General features: G+C 39.0%; 1 long non-coding RNA gene across 1 annotated transcript; it reads right to left on the bottom strand.

Moving 5' to 3' along the window:
* Positions 1-378: 378 nt before the first annotated feature.
* Positions 379-4,719, bottom strand: LOC104461055. The gene is made up of 3 exons (XR_727540.1): positions 4,609-4,719; positions 3,641-3,743; positions 379-1,106 (listed from the first exon to the last, which is right to left on the bottom strand). It is a non-coding gene; the product is annotated as an uncharacterized LOC104461055 (long non-coding RNA).
* Between the last annotated feature and the right edge of the window lie 484 nt (positions 4,720-5,203).

Raw genomic sequence — 5,203 nt, forward strand, 5'->3', positions numbered from 1 at the left:
ACTCCCAGGTTTTGCTGCCTTTATTGGGGTGGTGTATGGATGAACACAGGCTCAAGGCTGTTTAATTCCTTGCTCCAGACGGCACCCAAACCACGTGTATTTCTCCACATGAGATTTCAACCAACTGTAATGTTCGCAAGTGAATGAGCAGATCTCAAACCAACTCAGACCATCAATGTGAAGTCACATAACACAGAGGAAAGCTTCACCCTAGTGTCAAACCGTAGCTCGGAGACTCACAATTCAGCTGTGTCTTCCCACTCAGCCGCCTCTCCCCCATATCACCTTTCATTGCGTTTAATAACAACACAGGCTGCTGAATTTAGTAAGAAGGATTGCTCCTAATGGGAACCTTGCCATCGTTAACAGTATACAGGCTTTAAGTTTAATGAAGAAATCTTTATTTGAGAGAATATTAAGCTATAGTAATGAACATTACTTGAGGTACACAAACAAAAAAAATTCTATCACTAAAGGTGCAATAATTTATTTGTATAACTCCTACCCTCCACTGAAGGTAATAAAAACACAAAATGCTTCAGAATTACAGGATGCATTATCAAACTAGTCTCTGTATAAAAAAAGTTATAGCTTCAGTTATAACAGAGAAGTCGTGCTGTGATGCTTAGTTTTTCAAAAGCACTGATTAGATACTATCTTAAAATTACTTCTCAGCTCAAGTTGGCATATTTTATAAAGGTTCTGTAAACTTAAACTTTTTAATTCCTAGAAATATTAAAACAAAACAGCTTTATTGCATGTTTATTTTCTTATTACTTTCAAAAGAACAGGGTAACAGACTGGAAATCATAAGCATACCTGAAAAGTAGGGGTTTTTTATAGTACTTAGGCTTTGCCTTCCCAACCATGGTCATACATATTTTGCAAATTTCTTAAGAAAGGGAAAAACCAACATATTGCATTTTAAAGGAGCAAGTGCAGTGTTTTTATGAGTTTTTAAAAATGAGATGAGAGCCATGATGTCCATGGATTCAAGCTCGTACAAGTGATTGTCTGGAGGCAGCCGATACACATGAGAAGAGAGTTCCTTCTTGAAAGTTATTAGGACTGAAAGTCATGTTACAATGTAGTTGGCTGTCCAGCAGCTGGGGAAAACAAAACCAAAAGTCATTAGTCATGTGATCTCTACAATTCAAAAAAACACATCTGGAAGTGCCCTGCTTCTCCTTCTTCCTGCAAAGCGGGGGCACTAATTGCAAAGATGGATTCAGCATAACTCCAGTGGAAATATATTTTCCATGCAAAATGGACAAATGCATTCTGCATGCAGTTTTATTCAATTTTACTCCCGAAGTACTTGTGGGTATATTTAATTTTAGGCTCTGCAGTGGCAAAATAGAAAAGCAAAGGACAGATGAGTCATCTTTAGCTGTGCCTGGTTTGTGTTATGTGGTAATACAGAACCCTTGTGTTATTTAGACATACAAGGAATCTCATTAATCTACTTCTTGCCTTTGACTTCAGCACTCACAAACCTGCAACTTTTCCCCATGTTTAACACTGAATACCAAGTTCCCTTTGTGAGGTTTTGTTCCAGAGAAATAATCTACAAATAAAACCTCATTCACTTTTATTTTAAAAACAGAAATATTGTGGACCCTGGACCTCTACATAATCTTTAATGCTTTTCTCTTGTAAGTTTTTTGATAATTTATTTGAAACAGAATCATCCACAGTTTCAAATAAGCTTCTGTCAGCAAAAATATTTCATTGAGATGTCCATAAACATCTCAAACCAAGACTGATTAATTCTGGGTTGGTCAGAGACCGTCAGTTGTGTGTACTGCTGCATAGGTTTTCAGATGTAGCTGTGGGGGCAGGAAGACATGACCTGTGCAGTCAAGCAACTGATTTTATATTTAGCATCAGACTTCTCAGAACTGAAAGGCAAAACACTAACATTGCACTAGTTTGTTCTTCATTTCAGACATGTAGTCCATAAAATTCTAGTTAAAAATGACAGCTAACCATATTCGTAGTTTTATCAAAATCAGTTCCTTTGCAACTGTCAAGAAGAGCCGGTGTAACTTAAATTCAGCTAACTCATATTTTGAGATTTTGCATGAGGCATGAACACAGCAGGAAGAGGCAATTTGTAGGTAAAAAGACAAACCCTTGCCATTACTTTTCTTCAGGATCCATATATTTCCTCAAAACCTGTTCCCTCTGTCATGGACCTGGTTACTGTTGTGATAGGTATGGACAAATGCAAAACCTCACTGCATGAAACACAGCTCTGTACTGCATTTTCTAGCGCTGCTGCTGTAGAAACAATGATGGAGGGGTGATTTCTGTAGCATATAAGCTGATAAATAATTTATTTGAGCCTTCATCTATCCTCAAGGGACCACAATTTTTATTTAAGCAAAAAGGATTAAGAAGGAAAGGAAAATATTACTTTCATCACTTTCCTCTCTTTTTTTTGTGTAAAGATGGATGTGCAAATGTGCATTTTAATGGTCAGGACCTCTTCCTCATGAAGAAAGTTTATAGCATCAAGCCTGAACGGGAAAAGCTATTTCTAAATGTGTCAGGTTAAATAAATCATAATAAAAAGTTGCTAACGTTTCTTAGCAGAGTTAAAAAAAAAAAAAACAAAACAAACCACCACCAAACAAATGGTTATACAATAGCACCCTCTAGCTCTGCTGATGGGAAAATATCTTTCACCTGAAACATCACAATAAAAAAAAAAAAAATCTATTCTTCTGCTGGCAATGGTAGGTAGGTACCTTTCCTACCTTTCCTGCATTTCTAAAGCCAATGTTTTTAAGAAAGAAGGAAGGAAACAGTAAGTGAAGAGAACTCTGTATCTCCACTTATCAGTTAGGACTGTAGGCAGTGAATATACTAAACAGTGGCATGTAACAGAAAGGCAACAATTACTCCTGTGCTTTTTTGCTGCACCTTACTGTTTTCCACAAAGTAGAAGCCAACATGAGCACTGCCCATCTCATATCACTGGTGACATCAGGGTGAAGCTGAAATGCTCTGGTAACTTGGCATCAGTCACAGAAATTCAGGACTAGGAAAGATATTCAAGTGACCTGCTCTAAGGCAGAAAAATGCATAAAGTTTTTTTCTGACTTGCAATTGTCTGGCTCATTCTTCAAAATGTGCACCAAGCAACACTTTAGCACATGTCTGGGGATACCACCACAAGGATTCATCAGAAGTTACAGAATGTTCCTAATATTTTACATGACCATTTTGTCTGCAAAGGGAGGCCTGGAGACATAAAAAATGGGAACTTCTACAAACAAGGTCCGGGGTCCTAGACCTAGCAGAAGTATCTACGTTGTCTCACGCGATGAGGCAGATCCAAGCCTTCAGGACATGCAATATGTGCGCATAGTGTTTTTATGTGTATTAATGTGTGTTTATGCACAGGAACAACCTTGAAGTCTAATACTGCTCAGCAGAGATCCTCTGGACAAGATTTAATGGGGTTGGACATCTTTTTTGATACAAGAGGATGATTAAAATGGCATAGGAAGGTTCCCCTTCCCATGGCAAAGCTATGCCTGATTGGAAAAGCCAGGAGACAAATTCATCAGTCAAAATCATGGCAATAGTATTGTTAGAGTTCATTGTCCTTTGAACAGGATTTGGTACTTACTTCTGGATCGGATATAACAATCGTTGCAGTTAAGAAGACCATTTCTAATCCTGACATCTGTCCCACTTGCTGCGTCTCCCAGCTGCCCCTTGCAAATGCCACACTGTCAATTGAAGAACAGAGAGAGTAAGCCCTGTCACGACTCTTCCCAAATTTTGACTTTTGTTTCAATAGCTCTTGGAACAGTGAGAAAAAATACCTCCCAGAACCCAGACGATGCTCATGGGGAGCACTGCAATTCAGTGAAAGGGCTTTTCAGAGCCAAGAATATTTAGGATTGGATTTCAGCAGTCTTCATTTACACAGATGTGAAGTCTTGTGATTTTAAGGGACATCCAATTTTGACATTGCATTCTGGAGCCTGTCCATTTGTGATGGACAAAGCTTAGAGAGAGGCCAGAGGTTTAGTTTGGGTAAATGTCTAAAACCAAAAAAGCTTCACAAATGTCTAATACCAAATGGGCCAGAGATAACGGAAATGGACACCTTGTCTTGAGTTATTTCCAGACTGAAACACTCAAGAACCATCAAGAAGTATTTCTGTTGAGAGCTCTCACGAAAGCCAGAACACATCATCCAGTCCACAGTCAAAGCTTTCCAACAATGGGTCAGATCAAAGATTGCTTTAGGACTCAACAGGTTTTTTGGAAAAAAACAACCGAACAATAAAATCACAAGGTAACTACTGTTCTATTTAAAAAACAATGAGTACAACTGGGAAATGATATGATGCATGAGTGAGTGAGGAAGCTAAGTTTGCTTGCAAAATCACAGGTTTTAGTCCAATTAACGTCTGACAACAAAATAACAAATTAGCTGCATTATTTCCACTTCTCTACAAACATTCATAACAAACATGTGAATCCCTTGGTTCTCTACTTCTCAGTTTCACATCTACAGCCCTCAATATACTCCCTTCTCACACCATGCATGACTTGAGATTTTTCTTAATAAAGCAAGAGACATACCCTGAAGCACTGAATATGGAAATAAAGACCAAGTGTTTCAATAATCATGGCAGCTCCTTTTCCAAGAGGAAGCCCACAGGTAGAACAAAGCTTTTTTCCGCTGACAGACCTAGGAGACAAACATGACTTTAAGAAAACAGAACAGCAACTGATGTTAGAAAGCAGTCATACATTTACACAGGTTTATGGAGACGGACAGGATGGGAGGAAGGAGTATTGGGGGGTTTCACATAAATACACTTTGACCCTTAAACCATGTTGCTGAATCAGTCTGCATGTCTGCCTTGCAGACAAGCAAGCAGAGGACTTTGACCCACTTAGTGGATGAGGGAAAGTCTCAGGATGTTGTTTACCTGGACTTTAGTAAAGCCTTTGACACCGTTTCCCACAGCATTCTGCTGGTGAAACTGGCTGCTCGTGGCTTGAACAGGTGCACTCTTCGCTGGGTAAAAAACTGGCTGAATGGCCAAGCCCAAAGAGCTGTGATGAACAGAGTTAAAGCCAGTTGGCAGCAGGCCACAAGTGGTGTTCCCCAGGGCTCAGTACTGGGACCAGTTCTGTTTAATATCCTTATCAATGATCTGGATGACAAGAT

The sequence above is a fragment of the Pterocles gutturalis genome, unplaced genomic scaffold (assembly GCF_000699245.1).
Source record: "Pterocles gutturalis isolate BGI_N339 unplaced genomic scaffold, ASM69924v1 scaffold12912, whole genome shotgun sequence".
Classification (NCBI taxonomy): domain Eukaryota; kingdom Metazoa; phylum Chordata; class Aves; order Pterocliformes; family Pteroclidae; genus Pterocles; species Pterocles gutturalis.